Source organism: Cervus elaphus, chromosome 7 (assembly GCF_910594005.1).
Source record: "Cervus elaphus chromosome 7, mCerEla1.1, whole genome shotgun sequence".
In the NCBI taxonomy this organism is placed as follows: domain Eukaryota; kingdom Metazoa; phylum Chordata; class Mammalia; order Artiodactyla; family Cervidae; genus Cervus; species Cervus elaphus.
In genome coordinates, this window is record NC_057821.1 from 43,505,871 (window position 1) to 43,525,929 (window position 20,059).

Below are 20,059 nucleotides of genomic sequence, written 5' to 3' on the forward strand. Positions count from 1 at the left end.
ACTTGGAGTGTGTGTGTGTGCACGTGTGTGTGAGTGAGAAAGCCCAAACCAGGCAAATGAGATGACAATAGAGACCTTAGACTTAGGATTCTGTTATACCAAGATCTTAACCTAACACCTCCCACCAAGCTCTATAAGACACGTTCAAATAGGCTCCACTGACTCTTTACAAGAGCATCTTTGCTTTGTTCTTAGCAGCATTTGAGGGCCACCATCATGGACTGAGATCAGCCGAATCTGAGATTTGTGTGGATGAGGTCTCTCATGGATAGGCTGGCCTTTCCACCCTCTACTGTCTTAGAGAACACACAGGTAATTCTTCTGGTCCACACTTTCCCATCACGTTAAAACAGGAATTAGGAAGAGAAATACACAAGCTGAAATCTCATTGTTCATTTCTTCATGAGCAGGTCGTCATATTAATGCATTCAGAACACAGCCCATCCATTAAGACAAAAAGGAGCCACAAATGCCTGTGTTCACATGGGTCCTGACATACACATGTAACCTCTCATACTTACAACAGTGTAGTAAATCTGAGGTCGGTTCTGGAGAAGGCCGTGAGACAGACTGCTTTGTCAAAGCTGCAAGTGCCATGTGCCCAACTGTAAAATACTGTGCATGGGGTCCAGTTCTCTGAGTTTCTTCTAGCCACATGGCCTGGGAACCAGCCCCTGGTGAAAGACTCTACATACTCCTGAGCATTGACGTGCGTTTTCAATCCAGGAGCAAGTTGTTCCTTCACAGGTTTGGAATTTCTTTGCAATGCTGGTTTCTCTCAATATAAGCTTATTTCTTGTTACAGAAACGGGATTATGCTGTGTCCTGCTCAATAACAGGATGTGATCACAGTGCTTTCATAGTCTCTGGACTGTGGTTTAAAAAGAATAGTTGCAATTACATTGCAAGTCATTCAGGTTGTAGTTGATGGATCAAACAAAGAGAACTCTGTGTCCCCCTGTGCCTGTCGATTTCCCCCCTCTGCTACCCCACCACACACACACACACACACACACACACACACACACACATACACATACATAGAACCATTTTCTGTTTTTACCTTCTGCTTCTTTTATCTTTTGTATTTTTAGTATCTGTTGTGACAAGTTTATGTGATACAACCTGAAACACAAAATGACTGTTACAATCGTTATGAGAACAAAATACACATCTACAAAGCATGCAGAAGGTTGTATAGAAATGAAAAAATAACAATTCCACTTCACTCTAAGTTGTATGCTCCTGTTTTATCAAACTGTGTGCGTGCTAAGTCACTTCAGTTGTGTCCAACTCTGTGCAACCCTATGGACTATAGCCCTCCAGGCTCCTCTGTCCATGGGGATTCTCCAGGCAAGAATACTGGAGTGGGTTGCCATGCCCTCCTCCAGAGGATCTTCCGGACTCAGGGATCGAACCCACATGTCTCACGTCTCCTGCATTGGCAGGTGTGTTCTTTACCACTAGTGCCTCCCGGGAAGCCCTTTATCAACCCACACTTAGCTTAATCTTGCCTAAGCAGAAAAAATCCCTCTGCCTAGACATTCCCAGCCAGTGCCTACACGCACTGGTCAGTAGCAGTGCCCCCTGCTGGAAGGTTGGCCAGGAAGTGCAGAGAATAGAAATGGAACCAGACACCACCTTGTAGAGTTTGAGCCATGTCATGACCGATTAAGACAGCGTGACAGCTTACTTAAACCAAAACTTCGACAAAGAAGCTGATGCAAAACATTCAGAATTTGCCTTATTCTTTCAAGTTCAGGTTTCCTTTTGAATCCTCTCTCTGAGTCTCCAGCTGCTGGTGAATTCCTTAGAGATGACTTGCACTAGGACAGCCTTTGCAGGTTTGCTGTGGTCCAAGCACAGCTCTGCAGGAGGAACTCACATCTAAGCTGGTGGTTGGATTTCCTCCAGAAATACCCCCCCGCCCCCAATGAAGGGAGCACCTTTCTCTCCTACAGTTACACAAATGGTGATCACCTGGGGTCCAACCAGACGCTCCCTTTTAGCCACAAGGGAGGATGAAGGACTAACTTTAGGAGCGACTTCTCGGGCAGTTACAGATTCATTCCTTTCTTGATTGATGGTGTGGACATGGATGGGGCTCAATCCCAGAATTACCGTCTGGGGTGTACACGTTCGGAAGTCCCATTGTCTCTGACCCATTCATCACTGGCCGTCAGCGCCGTGGAAGAAGAACGCCCCGGGGAGGAGGAACCTAAGAGGGCTGTGAGCAGCTGCAGTGGATGTGGAGATGACGTCCACAAGCCCACGAGGCCCCAGGGAGTCCCCAGTCTGGCAGTTTGCCCCCCAAAGTCACTACCTCCCTTTTAGAGTGCCCTGAGGGGTCTAAATCAGGCAGAAGCCAGACCAAAGCTGTTCGAAGCTGCCTGGGGAGTGGTAACTCACGCCAGACTCTTCAAAACCAGAGACCATGCAGGCATAGTAGCTGGTGAAACCACAGGCAGGGAAGCAAGGCCAGAGGCCCTGCGGTCTTTCCAGACCTTCTGAGGCGGCTTGCTGGGGATGCGGGGGCTAACAGGTGAGCCTGGAGTACAGGTCCCCTTAGTGGTGCCGAACTCAGGGATCTGCCTTGGCACTCAGGTTCTGCCGTGAAGCAGGAGGAAGCCATCCTGGGACAAGCAGCTCTGCATCAGCTGTGAGATGCTCAGAAGCCTGGATCACTGAGGAAGCAAGTGGGTGGGGAGGGATGGGGAAAACAGAGGAGGAACTGGGGTTATGGGATTGGCTGGGCAGCAGGGGGACACAGGGCAGAAGCAGGAGTGGGTACTGACGCCAAGGGTAAAAAGAGAGGAAGAGGGAAGAACTGGGGAAAGGTCAGAGGCACACATTTGAGATAAAGAAAGTTCTGGAGATAAGTAAAGGGTACGTGAGATATCTGAAGCACGGTTGCTCTGTGGCTGACAGCCCTGGTCCGTGCTCTGAGAACAGCTTGGAGGAGGAGGACGGCGGATGAGAAAGCACGAGGGCGGAATTCTTACAGAACTTGGCAGCGTCCGGCTGACTCACTTCTGGAGCCGTGCACGGCGATCCAACAGCCGGCATTTGCTGGAACAATTTCCATACCAGCCTCTGCGTTAAGTGCGCACCAGTCCCCAAGTGCACCCTGCATCCCTTCCTCCGCTCATGTTGCTTTTCCTGTTTGCCATCCCCACACCCCCCGCCTCAAACCTGAAGTTTTGAAGGATTCACCAGCTGCCGTTTCACCCTGTCCTTTGACACATTCAGGAATCTTCCAGAGAGCCTTTTTCTTTTTTTTTCCTGCACACACAGAATCTATCATCCTTCTTCACCTTTCAGAGGCCCTCCCCGCCAGGCCATCGCTACAACCTGCTTTCTCCTCTCCTGCTAGAGCTTTTCTGAAGACAGTCTCCCACGGGAGCAGGCTTGGTCCAGCAGGACTGACAGTCGTCAGCTGCATCCAGCCTTGGCCTCTGCTGTCTTGAGCCCCACCTCAGTCTTTGGATCTGGCCTGGGTCTCATGATGCTGACGGGGACATCCAGGCAAAGGCTGATACCTTTCCTTCCTCCGGTGGCATCTCAGCCCTTCCCAGCCTGCTCTCATTCCCTAACTGGACTCTCTCCCTATCCACCGAACTGTCCCTTCATCCTTCAGTTGGGCCAGAGGCTTTGAACTTGGATAGGGAGAAAAAAATCCCAAACCAAATCAACAAAATGCATCTTCATCTTCACTAACTCTAACTGAAACTTAGCATCTTCTTCAATTGTGGCATCAAATTCCAGTTGGATGAGCAGTGTCTGTGACTTTACCCCCACTAACAATCACATATATCTTCAGATCTCATCACTGGATTTTGCAGATATCTTGAAATACCATGTATACTCATCACTTCTCTAAAATTATGAAAATCATTAGACTATCACCAGATCTTTTTATTTATTAATAATACTTCAATAAAAAGCCCATACATTGGCCTATCACAAAAGTTTTAAAAATTGGGGGGATAACTATGACAACGTAATTTGTTACTTTGTAGGCATAGGTACCTTATTTTATACATTCAAAAACATTCCGGGGGTTAAACACATTATCCCAAAAAGGGATCCATCGGCTTCACCAGATTGCCAAAGATATGCGAGACATGAAGACATTGAGAACCCTTGAGTGTGGCAGAAATAGCTTTGGCATGACCCTTACTCTCAACTATAAAATTTTTCCAGAATGTAAATGTTTATGAAATGTTTATACTGCTTCAGCTTGTCCTACTTCTAAGGAATTCAAACTTTTATTGCCCTCACAAGGGACATATAGCAGAATAAAATGATGTTTTATAATTATAAGGGTAAAATGTTTAAAAGAAATTAAAATAAAAGCAATAGCTAACAGGCAAAAAAAAAAAAAAATTTTTTTCCATGGTTATTGAATATGATTTAAACAATACACAATTAATTGAAAAGAGATACTCTGAAATCTGAAGACCCCTTCTGGGTGTCCAAACCCTTGTCTTTAGGAAGTTATTGCTCCAAAGCCCTGTTTCCCAAACAAAGCAGAGCACCAGAACCAGAAGGGTGCCCTGCACCGAAAACCACCTGAACTGACCTGGGGGCAGGAGAGGTAGCTGGAAATTTTTTTAAATGTGGATGACACAGGCATCTGTTAAACAGCCCACTCTGTCCAAGGAGGTATTATACAATCAAAGTTAAAATCCGCTTCACCCCAGGCCCTCATTCCACTTTTTAGAGGTAACCCCCATTCACAGGGCTTCCCCAGTGGCTCAGCGGTAACGAATCTGCCTGCCAATGCAGGAGACGTGGGTTCCATCGCTGGATCAGGAGGATCCCCTGGAGAAGGGAATGGCAACCCACTCCAGTATTCTTGTCTGGAGAATCCCATGGACAGAGGAGCCTGGTGGGCTACAGTTCATGGGGTCACAAAACAGTCAGTCAGGACTTTGCGACTAAACAACAACCACTTACAATTTATCCCTTTCCCTGAAATTATCCCTAAACATACACCAATATATGTGCCGTACACACGGCGGCATCTTGTTCTTTTTTTCTTAATGTATTTTTAGCCTTTTTTCCACACTAGCCTGTATCATTGACTTCATTCTTTTTCATGGCTTTGTCGAAAAAATCTACATGAAAAATTCTAACTAAAAAAATTTAAGGCTCTGAAGACAGATGGTGATGGTTACGTAATCATGCAAATTTCTGAGAAATCACTGACCCACCCACTTAAAGATGGTTAAGATGGTAAATTTTGTGTTTTACCAGGGCTTCCCTGGTGGCTCAGTGGTAAAGTGTCCACCTGCCAATGCAAGAGACATGGCTTCAATCCCTGGGTCGGGAAGGTTGTGTGGAGGAAGAAATGGCTACCCGCTTCAGTATTCTTGCCTGAAAAAAATCTCATGGAGAGAGGAACCTGGGGTCCATGGGGTCACAAAGAGTCAGACATGCCTGAGTGACTGGGCAGGGCATGTATATTTAACCACAATATAAAACAATGCTAAGCTTTCCAGGTAATGGAGACTTAGCTCCGCAATGCCTCCCTTATCTCCCCTCAGGTCAGCCAGCTCAACATCTTGCAAACACCTCCTCTTTTTTGCCTCTTTGCTGCCATCCAGAGCCCTCTTGTTCCTATTTCTTTTCAGAAGCAAAAGCTCCCTTTTCCACAGGTGGCTGTTACCAGAGTGTAAGTGGATGAAAGTTTCTTTCCTAAGCCTGTCAGAAGTCAGCAGACAGCTGGCATTGCCGCGGACAGTCCAGGCTCTGGTGGGGACTGAATCCTTTTCAGCTCTGGAATGCCTTTCATCCTCTGTGTTGAAAGCTTTGCGGAAATTAGGCCAGGGCTTGTGAAACAATTCAAGCCTGGTCGCAAACAACCCCCAGAGTCTACGCTAATGCTTCCTCATATTTTTTTTTCAGTGGCGTTTTGACATCCTTCACCCAGCTAAAGGGTTTGGAAAAAGCCTTTTCACAAGGAGCCTGTTCATATAAGTTCAAGTTCAGTAGAGTCACTCAGTCATGTTCGACTCTTTGCGATCCCCGTCCAGCAGCACGCCAGGCCTCCCTGTCCATCACCAACTCCTGGAGCTTGCTCAAACTCATGTCCATCGAGTCAGTGATGCCATCCAACCATCTCATCCTCTGTCATCCCCTTCTCCCGCCTTCAATCTTTCCCAGCATCAGGGTCTTTTCCAATGAGTTGGTCCTTCACATCAGGTGGCCGAAGGATTGGAGTTTCAGCTTCAGTATCAGTCCTTCCAATGAATATTCGGGACTGATTTCCTTTAGGGTGGACTGGTTGGATCTCCTTGCAGTCCAAGGGACTCTCAAGAGTCTTCTCCAGCACCACAGTTCAAAAGCATCAGTTCTTTGGTACCCAGCTTTCTTTATAGTCCAACTCTCACATTCATCCATGACCACTGCGAAAACCATAGCCTTGACTAGATGGACGTTTGTTGGCAAATTAATGTCTCTGCTTTTAAATATGTTATCTAGGTTGGTCATAGCTCTTCTTCCAAGGAGCAAGCATCTTTTAATTTCATGGCTACAGTCACCATCTGCAGTGATTTTGGAGCCCAGAAAAATAAAGTCAGCCACTGTTTCCATTGTTTCCCCATCTATTTGCCATGAAGTGATGGGACTGGATGCCATGATCTTAGTTTTACATGTCCTGAAATTCAGCACCATGTGGGGGATCTGCAGGGTTTAAGGTACTCCCATTGATCCATGGATGCTGGAGCAGTTCAGATCAGAGGGAACAAGAGCTGGTCTGGAGCACAGCCTCATGGACCTGTCACCCCAGGCAGGTTCTCGCAGAGGCTCTGTCCATCGGTGTGACATCAAGTCTATGGGAAGTGTTGCCTTGGCTACATACAGATTCAAGGTACCAAGGCACATAATTATTTTAGTCACCTGGAGGAGTCACTGAAGCACCAAATTCTTGTCTCTCCCTGTGAAGGGATCACTTAAACTCCCATTTTTATCGTAAAAGCCTCCATGCCTCCTTCCCACATTCAAGTGGCCTGGCTCTGGGAGTTTGACCCAGCCTCATCAGTAGGTCCTGCCTGTGAGGGGACTCTAGCGAAGAGGAGGGTTCTCCCACTGTTCTGCCCCTTTCTGGAGGGCCTGACCAAGTCGCTGCAGACACCAGCATTTCAACATTTTGGAGAAGGAGGCTTTGGTTTGGTGAGGCACGGCCCTGAACTTGTAAGTTCATTGGAGATGCTTTTTAATTTTCGACTCCTTACGTCATTACTAACACCTGCTTCCTGGAAGGTCTCATTGGGCATCACATTGACTCCCCCACCGACCCCCCCCAGGACGGTCTGTACATCCGTTCATGAACTCTGTTCCATGTGCCCCCTTTATCAGGCTTTTACCATCTCACAGGTCCTTTCTATGGGCCACTGTGGCCTTGCCTGGTCCGGGCATAGATCATCTTCAAGACAGAATCCACGGAGCCACAGTGGCCTGGCTGGAAGGTTGGCCCCACCCATGGTGTTTTCACTTCACTGTTGCCTTTCCTCTGAGATCAGATGGTTCTCAGACCTCGTTTTGTGACGGAGGTCCTGGCTATTACCCTATAAGGTAAAGTAAAAGAGTCAGGGCAAGCCCCATGGAGGTCAAAAGATAGTCTCCTGGTAAGCTGGGGTTTTTGAGATATAAAGCCCTTGCTCCTGGTTGCTGGCTTGTCTGCATGCCTGATAATAGACCATTTCTAGCCATTTTAGAACTATCTCCTGAAAATTAACTAGTTCTAGGATGAGTTTCAAGAGACTTGATTTTCACCTAAGAAAAGTAATGTAACCGGCATGCGAATCTGCTTTGTATGTTCTAGGTTGATAGTTGGCAGCGTTTGCCTGCAGGCCTCCTGAGAGATGATACCTACTACGATGGGAGCTCTGTGATCACTTTAGCTGGGATTTTAAGTCAGAACTACCCTGTCCCTGTCCTGTGCTCCCTGAGCGCACTCTAGGGGGTACAACAGACTCTCTCAGGCTGGGGAGAGTTTGCAAAGTTACCTGTAGGGCAGTGGTTCTCAAAGTTTATTCCCTGACTCAGCAGCATCACAGGGTGGGAGGGGAGCTTTTAGAAACGCAACTCCCTGGTCCTGCCCCAGAATCTGCAAACACTGGGCCTGAGCCCAGCAAGCCCTCCAGGCCAGGGTGGGGCATGCTCACTGCATCGCAGCCCTTGCTGACTCTTTGTTTTCCATTATCCCCATTAAGAATCACGGTTCTAGACAGTGAGTCTCAGCCCTGGCTGCATCTTAGAATCACCCCCCCCTCCCAACACCCTACCCCATCACCCCGAGGTTCTGATTTAACTCACCTGCCAGAGGACCCAATCACAGCTCTTTGAGTGATTCTAATGGACAGCTGGGGCTCAAGAACCATTCCTGCTGTTCTCCTTGTAGATTTCAGCAGCCTTGTGGGTGACCACCTGTTTATTCCCCACGCCCTCCTCCCAGCACAGAAGGAATTTATTCCTCGTAATTCATCGTGATCACTCATCAGCCAGAGGCAACAGGAGGTAAGACAGAGCATTGCCAGAAGGGGACACTTGGATTTCTAAGCCCTGCTCCACCTCACTTGCTGCTGGACTTCAGTAAAATTAAATCCTCTCGTCTTCCTAGGGTTCAGTTCTCTCATCTCTCAAACTAGATTCAAAATTCCTTCCTTTCTTCAAGTCAGAGAGCTAGTTGATAATCTCTTAAAGTCTTTCCCAGCCTCCCCCCAAAAATCATCTTAGATTCTAAGAGCTTTTAAAAGGTTGGAACTGCTCTTCAGCATAGTATTGCTAATATTAATGTTTTGATTTTACTTCCTCCAGGATGAACCATCTCCAGATTATAAGCTGGCCAATTTTGTATTTTTGTAGTATTTACAAATATGAGTCAAGTCTAAAGGAACCTGTTACTCAGACAAACAGACGCCAAAAAGGAAGCAGTGTGGTGATTTGCATTCTTTCTTTGCCCTACAGTGTTCCAGAGGGCACTCAGAAGTCCATCTGGAGGCAGCCCCCTTGCAGGTTCAGCCCAGTGCCCCCATGTTCACGGACATCTGATTCTTTTCACTTCTCCTCAGCTGCTCACCGTACCTCTCGACTCCTCCCAACCCCCACTTCTTTCCCCTGACTCTGCACAAATTGTACAATAACCAGCCTGCGATGAATCTTCATGGGGTTCGTCCACCCCACCATGCTGACGTAAAGACTCCTGTTAAAAAAAAACAACAACAACAGAGTGAGCCAGGATGGAGAAAGTGTTTCCTGAGTCAGTTGCTTATTTACTTTTTTATTTTGGTATGCTCACTTTCTTCTTCCCAGGAAACAGGAGAAGTTTTTTCTCTCTGCCTCTCACCCTCCACCCCTGACAGTGAGTGATGAGATTAGGAGGCTGAGGGAAGATGGGGAAATGGTTGCCAGGCGGTACCAGTGTATCAGCAGTACTATGTCAACAGCGGCAGAGCTGCCCACGGCCCTGGAGGAAGCCATCCGTGAGGGGTGTCCGGTGCCGCTCGCTGCCCCAGGCGCTGGCGTTGCTGTCATCCGCTGCGGGAGCTGAGCTCTGCCGGTGCCGCGCACAGTGCAAGCGCCCGTTCAGAGGTGCTCACCAAAATCAGGAGGAGAAACCCTTTTGTGCTGCTGCAGCGTCCTGCCAGCGCGCTCTGCTGAGAACACCCAGTATCATGCCAGAGGGCAAAATGCAAATGTTTACAGGGTTCGGCTCTGTTATCACAGAGCAGGCACTGAAAAGTGGATTTGGAGCTGAGAGGAGCTTAACTGACATCTCCAGACTTGTGCTCAATCATCTACGTGACATTTCCGCTTGGATGTCTGAGAGACGTCTCCGAATCACTAGGTCCCAAATTGACCAGTGTCCAGGTTCTCCTCCCAAGCCTCTACCTGCCCTCTTCCCCTGCAGCTGCTCAGGCTCAAACCTCCAAGTCACTGCTGACTCTCACTTCTTGCAAATCATATGACATGGATGGGCGTCTCTCTGCAAGGCCCGACAGGTGCTCCCGAGTCAAGGCAGAGCTGAGCATTTCCCCCCTTGATTTCCTTAAGGAAAACGTCTGCCAGTGAACAAAGAACATTGCATTTTCTTCCTCTTTTCCTCTAACACATTCCATGGCCCCAGTTAAAAATGTTACCTCTGCCTTAACAAGCTCTTTTTTGTCTCTATTTTTGTTTTCCTCTGAGAAATGCCACTTCTCCTAGAATTCTCTCCCACATTCCTAGACAGCAACATTTTGATGCTGAAGCTTGAAAGAGGCCAAGGGCTCTTCTTTCACCTGAAAATCAAGTATTTTTCATGATAGATGACTAGGAATAAATCAGTGTGAAACCTGGTTATTTCATGGATGTCTGGATATTTTGCTGTATCAAATGTGTGAAAGATGCTTCGGCAATACCTAAGGGCAGGTGTTGAACAAAAAGATTCCACACGCCATCTGTTTCCTTTATAATTTTGTGTTTTTCCTGGGTCATTATCAGAAGTGGGGAGGATCCTGTTCCTTACTAAGACTTAATAATAAAAGTCTTATTAAGCTTTTTCCTTCCCCCTTCTCTCCATCTTCATTATTCTCCTCCCTCCTCTACTTCTACCTCCTCCTCCTTCATTATATTTTAATCATGACCATCAGGGGAGCGGTTGGAGCATTTACCGAAAAAACTCCTCCCTGTTTTTAATCCTTGTGCTGTGTGTTCATTTCCCCGGTAAAAGGAACAGATCTAAAACCCTACAGACTCTTATGCCTGTGGTATGGACTCCACTGTAGTGCTCCTTATGCAGTCTTGTGGCAAAGAACCAGTTTTTTTTTTTTTTTAATTCCTATCTGTTGTGGACTTACGTCTTCTCAAATGCAATAAATATGAGTTACTAGAAAATGAAATAAAAATATGAAATATGTAATAAAAATTTAAAAATGAAAATGAAATAAAAAGACATACAAATACAAGCCCTTAATTTTTATTATTAGATTCAACAGGCGTAAAATGACTCTCTCAAACTGGTGTCAGTGTCTGAGGCTGTGCTCTGAATTTCTGTACTTACTGGGTTGCAGACCATCACACACAGCCCGTGGACCAGCATTAGTCAGAGGACCACGCTTAAAGTAACTCTGGTCCAGCAATCTTGTTACTGCCTTACAGGGTTTTAATAAGAAAGATCAAAAACACCTGCAAGTTCCTCCCTTTACCCTAAATCTAAACAGCTGACAAAAACTATGCTCCAAAGAGCAAACACACACACACACACACACACAACAGTACAACTTCACAGAGAGGGTAACACAACGTAGGTTAAGTGTGCAGACTCTAGAGCCAGATAGCAACCATTTACAAGTTGCATCCACTTGAGTTTATTTCCTATAAAATATGGAAGGTAATAATAAAGATACTAGTTATTGGACATAAGATGCATACAGCTCTCAGAACATGAGGCACTCAATGCATTTAGCTATGATTCTTCTTACTTGAAGGAGTAAAGAGGTCTTTGTTGCCTTGCTCAGCCTTTCCATCGGCACGAAGATAGATCTGTGGTCTACCTGACAAGCGGGGGTCCATCTTGCCTTCCCCCAGCCCCTGGAAAGCCAGATCTTGGTGGAAACCCAGCAGAATCCCAACAGCTGCTTAGGCATGAAGTTCCGCTCACCTCAGAGTTAAAAGCATCCCAACTGCCTGCTCTTGCTGCCCTCTGCTGTTTCCAGTGAGAATTGCGCCGAGCAGAGTTTTAGCTGCAGAAGACTGGCAACACCTCACCCCAAGTTGGGGGAAGTTGTCTTTTTGTACCTTGTGTAGGATTTGATTGAATGTCCTAGAGTTTGTTCTTCATGGTGCCTTTAACCTTATAACTTTGCATTTTCATATGGCATGCAACCCACTCCAGTATTCTTGCCTGGAGAATCCCATGGACAGAGGAGCCTGGCGGGCTACAGTCCTCGGGGTTGCAAAGAGCTGGACAAGACAGAAGCGACTTAGCACGCACACATAGAGTCTATAACTGCTTCCGGACTTTCCATAAAATGCAGACTTGTTGTTGCCTCAAGCTCTGCTGATTTGCAAGCAAATGTGACCAGTTCGCCAACCTGCTCCTTGCTGACTCCCTCATTTTGATTTTTCATGCCCCACGTATCATGGGGCATGCCCCATGCCCCAGGTTCACTCTCAAGCCCCAGGTTAGCTGTGACCTCTCCGATCCTCTCAGCTGCTCTGCACCTCCAGATAGAGGCCCTCCTGCCTCCAAGCCTCTCCCTTTCCAGGTCTCTGACACCCACGGTTACCAAGTCTTTCTGATCTGGTCACCGCTCCACCGGCCACACTTGGTCCCAGCTCTTGGACCTTCTCCATCTGACCCTTCCTGCTCTCAAGCCGTATCTCTGGTGACACCCACACAGCTACCCAGGTGTTGAGTCCTGCCCCCTGAGGCCACAGGTGCGGAGCTCAGAACCAAGGTCACCTCTGACGCTGACTTCTGAAGCTGACCCTTTGTACCTGTTGCCAAAAATGCCTGATCATTACAAACTTCCTAACCCACAACTAGGGAAAGATGCCCACTCCCGTAAACATTCTATAGCACCCCAACCAATCAATCACCTAACGCCAAACTTCCAGCAGGAATTTTCTTTGTCTTGAGGCTTTAAAACTTGGCTATTAACCCACGAAAAGTGTCGACTCTCCCTGGTCTGTCGGGAGGTCGTCTCACTGTGCTCACAGTGCCCATGTGATCTCTGCTCTTTGTTCTCAATAAACTCACTCCCTTCTGAAATGCTCTGTATCTGGAAATTCTTTTCCAAACTGCGCTGGGACTGCCTCAACATCAAGCCAGCTCCCATTCTTCACAGACACACTGTCATTTCCTTTGTGGTTAGTGGGTACTGTTTGTTTTGTCAAAAATACCCTCATTTCTACAAAAATACTTCTCAGCTCAAATGTCCTTCCCGCCACGGTGTCTTCACCCATCACTGCAGCCACAGTGCTCAAGTGCTATGGCCTTTCTTCCACGCGACTCAGGCCGCCCTTAGCAAATGCCTTGTCACTTGGGTAAATTTCTTCTTAAACTATTTTTCTCACAAAACTTTTTGTTGAAATTTGGAGACTTAATCAAGAAAGTGATAAGATTAAAAATAATTTTGGGCCCTTTGCCTCCAACCAAGACACAGAACCAGAAGGACAGATTTATCTCCCAGCCACCATCTTTTCTGACCACAATGGTATGAAACTAGAAATCAATAACAAGAGGAAAACAGATGAAAAAAAAAGCACAGTTATATAGAAATTAAACAACACACTCCTTAATAATCAATGAGTCTAAGAACTCAAAAGGGAAATCAAGAAATATCTTGAAACACATGAAGATAAAAACAGCATACCAAAACCTATGCGATTCAGCAAAAGTAGTTCAATAAAGAAGTTTACACTGACGAAGCTCTACACTGAGAAAAAGAAAGATCTTAAATAAACAACCTAGTTCTATACCTAAGGGACTAGCAAGAAAAAAAAAAAAAACACTGAAAAACCAGACCAAATCCAAAGTTAACACAGAAAGGATATAATAATAGAGATAAGAATAGAAATAAATGAAATAGAGATCAGAAAAACAGTAGAAAAGATCAATAAAACTAAGATCTATTTTTTTAAGATAAAGAAAACTGTCAAACTTTAGCTAGACTAACAGTAAAAGACAGAAGACATGAATATTATAAAAGCAGAAATGAAAGAGAATATTATGAACAATTACATGGCAACAAATTGGACAATGTAGAAGAAATGAATTCCTAGAAATATACAACCTACCAACCTACTGAAACATAAAGAAAAAGAAAATCTGACTTTATGTGTCATCTTGACACAAAAGGGCCAAAGATTCATGCAAAATATAAAAGAGGGCAAAGGCCAAATAATTACCAGTGGTAATGGATTCATTACTTGTTAAAGAGGAGAGTGAAAAAGTTGGCTTAAAACTCAATATTCAGAAAACTAAGACCATGGCATCTGGTCCCATCACTTCATGGCAAATAGATGGGGAAACAGTGGCTGACTTTATTTTTCTAGGCTCCAAAATCACTGCAGACGGTGATTGCAGCCATGAAATTAAAAGATGCTTACTCCTTGGAAGGAAAGTTATGAGCAACCTAGATAGCATCTTAAAAAGCAGAGACATTACTTTGCCAACAAAGGTCTGACTAGTCAAGGCTATGGTTTTTCCAGTGGTCATGTATGGATGTCAGAGTTGGACTGTAAAGAAAGCTGAGCACCAAAGAACTGATGCTTTTGAACTGTGGTGTTGGAGAAGACTCTTGAGAGTCCCTTGAACTGCAAGGAGATACAACCAGTCCATCCTAAGGGAGATCAGTCCTGGGTGTTCATTGGTAGGACAGATGTTGAAGCTGAAACTCCAACAATTTGGCCACTTGATGCAAAGAGCTGACTCATTTGAAAATACCCTGATGCTGTGCTCACTTCGGCAGCACATATACTAAAATTGGAACGATACAGAGAAGATTAGCATGGTCCCTGCGCAAGGATGACACGCAAATTCGTGAAGCGTTCCATATTTTTAGATAAAGAACATTACAGCATACTAACACATATATATGGAATTTAGAAAGATGGTAACGATAACCCTATATGCAAAACAGAAAAAGAGACACAGAAATACAGAACAGACTTTTGAACTCTGTGGGAGAAGGTGAGGGTGGGATGTTTCAAAAGAACAGCATGTATACTATCTATGGTGAAACAGATCACCAGCCCAGGTGGGATGCATGAGACAAGTGCTCGGGCCTGGTACACTGGGAAGACCCAGAGGAATCGGGTGGAGAGGGAGGTGGGAGGGGGGATCGGGATGGGGAATAAGTGTAAATCTATGGCTGATTCATATCAATGTATGACAAAACCCACTGAAATGTTGTGAAGTAATTAGCCTCCAACTAATAAAAAAATTAAAAAAAAAAAAAAAAAAAGAAAATACCCTGATGCTGGGAAAGATTAAGGGCAGGAGGAGAAGGGGATGACAGAGGATGACATGGTTGGATGGCATTACTGACTCGATGGACACGGGTTTGGGTGGACTCTGGGAGTTGGTGTTGGACAGGGAGGCCTGGCGTTCTGCGGTTCATGGGGTTGCAAAGAGTTGGACACGACTGAGCAACTGAACTGAATTTGTTAAATAAACCCATAGCAATATCTGACCTCTGACCAGGGGTTTCCATATACCAGGACAGTATTGGAAGTCTATAATCACATCTATGTAATAATATGCTCCCAGTTTTGACAGGTAAAGTAATATCCCCTCCCTCTAACAGGACAGTTCTGTATACAGTTATATATCCCAACAAAGGGTCATGAAACCACACCGCCAGTGCCACATGATGCAAGAATAAGGTAGGCAAAAAAAGAATAAAAACAATAAAGTAGGCTTTGTGTGTGTGTTAGCCGCTCAGTCATGTCCGACTCTTTGCGACCCCCTGGACTGTAGCCACCAGTCTCCTCTGTCCATGGAATTCTCCAGGCAAGAATACTGGGGTGGGTTGCCATTTCCTACTCCAGGGGATCTTCCTGACCCAGGGATTGAACTCGGGTCTCCCGCATTGGCAGGTGGATTCTTTACTGTCTGAGCCACCAGTGAGCGGAAAGTAGACTTTATTAAAGGAAAATTTTACAAGTAGAAAATAGTGCAGTCTATGCAATTCTATTCCACAGCTTAGGTGAGGCTTAGAGGGTGAACAGGCACTGTGGCCAAGATTGCAATCAAGCAGGGTGGGGGTGGGGAGCAGTGCCCTTAATTTCTCACATATTTATAGTGATGGGGTTGGGGTGAAGCACAGATCTGCTCTGACACTAAGGGGAGCTCCCTGGTCAGATAGGGGAGCCTCTGGGCCCTTTAGCTGGTGTCTGCCTATGTGATTAGCTAACTCAGACCTGCTGAACAAATTCTCCACCTAATAGTCAAAATGAAGGCGAAAATCAGCCCCCAGAACCATCCAGATTTGTCCCTCTTCAGATGTTTTGGAGATGTGATTTGATATGTCAATTACCTGAATTCACATGTTCCCCAATCATACTTTAATGGACTTTTCTTTTACTATGTTAATTTTGGTTACTGCTTAAAATGAAGACAGTTGTCTCACAGCTATAACCTCACTGGGTCTCCATTGCCTTAGCTCTTAAAAAAAGCGGGGCAGGTGGCTGAGGTTGACGGTAACTGATAATTACTACCCTACCACAGGTGAATTTAAAATGATGCGACGCCATTCCTGAACACTTTCTGCTGCTTTCATACCCTGAAGTCTTAACTCTCAGGCCCATCACGTTGAATGGAACAGGCTGACCTCTGAGTCCCTTTTGATCTTGAAGCTGGATTGTTTTGTGCAATCATTTTCATCATTTTAGTAAGAATTATTAACCACCAGAGGGCAGTCAGGTTACAAGGCAGTAAGGGGTGAGGCTGGCAAGGGATCCATTCAAACGAAGTGCACCTGTGACTTTTAAAATTTTTCTTCCAATCCTGCAAAATCTTACTGTATTGCCTGTGAAGATTAAGATCAGTGCGGCGCAAGAAAGGAAGAGTGGAGGTGAGTGTGGGGAGCTTGAGATTCTGGTAATGGGTTTGCCATTTTGGGTACGGTGGTTGGCATAGAGCTTTGGAGGGGACGTTTGATCAAAATTGAGGTCAGGGAACAGGCTGCGTGGCTCTCTGGGGACATAGCATTTGGGGCAGGGAGAAGGAACTAGAGAAGGTCCTAACACAGTAGGGTCCCCAGTATTTGACAGGGTAAGAGGAGGCAGATGCGGAGAAGACTGGTCTCTGCTCTGAGCCAAATGGGGACTAGCACAGGATAGTGAGCAGAAAAGGGTTGTTTTTAAAGGGTCACTCTGGCTGCCAGGTAAGAGTAGCCTCCAAGTGACTTAGTTCTGTGTACGTGTGGATGGTCAGTCGTTCAGTCATGTCTGACTGAGGCCCCATGGACAGTAGCCCGCCAGTCTCCTGTGTCCACGAAATTTTCCAAGCAGGAAGACTGGAGTGGGTTTCCATTTCCTATTCTAGGGGATCTTCCCGACTTAGGGAATGAACCGGCATCTCCTGCAGCTCCTGCCTCGACAGGTGGATTCTTTACCACTAGAGCCACCTGGGAAACCCATATATTCCACTTATCTGCAATAGCACAGTGAATGACCGTTCAAGGCTACCAGGTTCTGTCACCATTTAGCTAATAGCAGATGATTCCCAGGCACCCTGCCAAGCATCTTACACACCTTCTCATTTCATCCTTCCAATACCTCTGTGATGTCATCACCACTGTCAGCTCTATTTTAAAGGTAAGAAAAAGAAGATTGTAAAAGTTAGTGACAGGTCCAAGGTTCAGATGAAGTACATGGAATTCTTGAAAGTTAAGACTTGAAGGAGCAAAGCTCCTTCTACTTGCTAATGTGAAGAAGGACTGCCTAAGCAAGGCTTAGGACCCCAGAGCTGAAGAACTAAAGATGGTAACGGTGGAGGGTGGAGCATCAATGTTTGCATTCAGTCATCACAGGCTTCTTTAAAGTTCTGTGTAGCCCTTACATGACAAGCTGGCTGACCCCTAACGACTGACTTTTGCATTGTTGATTTCTAAGATGCCCTCTAGAGCTTCTAATCTTTAATCTTCCCTCCTAGCTCAGTCAGTGAAGAAGCTTCCCGCAATGCAGGAGATCTGGGTTTGATTCCTGGGTCAGGAAGATTACCTGGAGAAGGGAATGGCAACCCACTCCAGTATTCTTGCCTAGAGAATCCCATGGACAGGGGAGCCTGGCAGGCTACAGTCCATGGGGTCGCAGAGTCAGACACGGCTTAGCGACCAAACCACCTATAGAGTTTGGTCCCTGTCTGCTCTGCTCCATACAGATTTGGGCTCTTGGGGAAGCAGCTCCCTTAATGGAACTAACTCCTCTTTAGGTGGACTGAAACCATGGGTCAAATCTGTTTCACCTGTCTTCACTTTTCAAGGTCGTTTTAAGGCCCATGTATCCTCCGAGCATCACGTGGCCCAAATGATGACCTATCAGGGCCGGGCTGGCAGGCAGCCCTTAGTGCATGCGCCAGACTGCCAGTGTGTGGCTGTTAGAGGTCCCACTCTGCCAACCGGCAGCATCGTGGTGGTCCTCGAGGCAGGGGTCACCCTCAGTCTCAGTCCATGGGACCAGGCCCCCTCTTTAGGGGTCCTGAGGAGTCTGAGGGTTGGCTGGGTGCTGGGAATCTAGCTCCCTCAGGGATGACGGCTGGGCAGGGCCTGGGGACCTAGTTATGGGGGTGCCATCAGCTGAAAGCTGCCTCTTTAGCTAGGCTTGGGGACTGGCAGGAGGACCCAGACTGGGTGCTGGACAAGTGCTCTCAGGAAGGGTACACAACCATGCAGGGACCCCCTCCTCTTAGCCAGGACCTGGCCTTCAGAGGGCGAAAGTGGAGCCTTGGGACCTTGAACAAGTAAAACGCAGGGTAATGATGTTGCTCTGCTTACGGGTCTTGTTATCTTTAAAAGTGTTATACCTTTAGATAAAAAACTGTAGGACAGGATAACTTTTGTTACCTAACTGCTAGAGGTTTACAGCAACAGCGTGACCTGACCTACATGGACAACTGCAGGAACGAAGGATCCCACACCAAGAAGTTTTAAAAAATGAGCCACGTCCCTCCCTTACCTTCCCTCTAAAAGCGCTTTTTAAGGTATGAGCCACCTGTCTCTTTGCATGGCCCTGCAAAAAACCTTTCTCTGCTTCAAACACTAAGATTTCCGTGTTGTCTGGCCTCACTGTGTATTGTCGGGCACACTGACTTGTAACAGTATGATGTTTGCCCGAGTTGTTTTGCAGGAACCTGGAGTCAGCTGTGTCTACTTCAAGTTGAGCTGGTTAAGACTGGATTGGACCACCAACCCTCCAACAGGGCATGTGTGAGTGTCTGCCCTGTGATCTTTTGAACGTGCAAAGGCCTATAGGTTAGTTACACCTGGTCAGAATGACCATCCCACACCTTTTCCCAATCACCTTTCCCTACGTTCCCCACGCCTCAGTCCACCTGGCCTCTTTATCTTTTAGCCCGCAGGCACCCCAAGCCTCTTGCCTTCAGGGAAGCAGTTTGAGACTGGTGCTCCCTCTCCCTGCTGAAACCTAGGTGTCTCAGCGTTTGGCTTGCTATGTATTGGGCAAAACAAACCTGGCTCAGTGACAGCTCCTCTCAAACCAAAATGGTTTAAAAACCCACTGAGTGGGTCTGCTCAGAGGGGTGTCCAGGAAACCAGTGCTGGCCTGTGACAGGTAAGCAGAGAAAGTGTTCATGAACTTTTAATAGCTATATTAAAGAGTAATTTTGTCTGCGGAGTCTAAAATGTTGGAGTTTACCTTGTTTTTTTAAACTTCATTTTTCACATAATTCATTTTTACAGTGTTTTATCTGAGAGGCAATATACAGACCATGGTCCACCATATATAAAAGCCTAAAAAACTAGCCCCTTATCTACAAGCCTAGGAAGTCAGCCTGACTAATAGCTTTCTTTACAACCCAGGAAGCTTAAGACTAACTACTGTTAACAACTGACCTGGGCTTGATTAATAACTTACAGCTTCCCTAATCTTTATCTTTGCTTTCAGTTTAGGACTAACCAGGGAAAGCCAGACATGACTAACGGGGATCACACAGGAGGCCCGGCTTCTCATCTACTTGTAGCTCCCCCGTGCCTACAGCCTCCGACGAGGGCACACTTGGAGCCTTCCCCTTTTCCCACTATCAACCTTTTCCCTCCTGTTTTTGAGTTTCTGCCAAAATAGACGCGCCAGTGGGGACGACTCTCTTGTACAGCAAATTCTCAGGAAGCTGCTTCGCACGTCTTATTTGGCGGGTCATTTTATTTCCACATACAGGGAGAAGGCGGTGACGACAAGGCAGGTTGCAACTGCCGCTGCAGACAGATTAAGAAGCACATCCTGGGGCTCTGCGATCACCTCCAGGGCAGGGTTGGAAAGAAGCATTCCCGGCACGCACCAACCGGCACAGAGGGAGGAAGGCAGACGCGAGATTTTCCGGACTAGA

At 46.4% G+C, this 20,059-nt stretch overlaps 1 non-coding gene across 1 annotated transcript; it reads left to right on the plus strand.

Moving 5' to 3' along the window:
• The first annotated feature begins 14,446 nt into the window (after positions 1 to 14,446).
• Positions 14,447 to 14,553, plus strand: LOC122697937. The gene has a single exon (XR_006342258.1). It is a non-coding gene; the product is annotated as a U6 spliceosomal RNA (small nuclear RNA).
• The last annotated feature ends 5,506 nt before the right edge of the window (positions 14,554 to 20,059 follow it).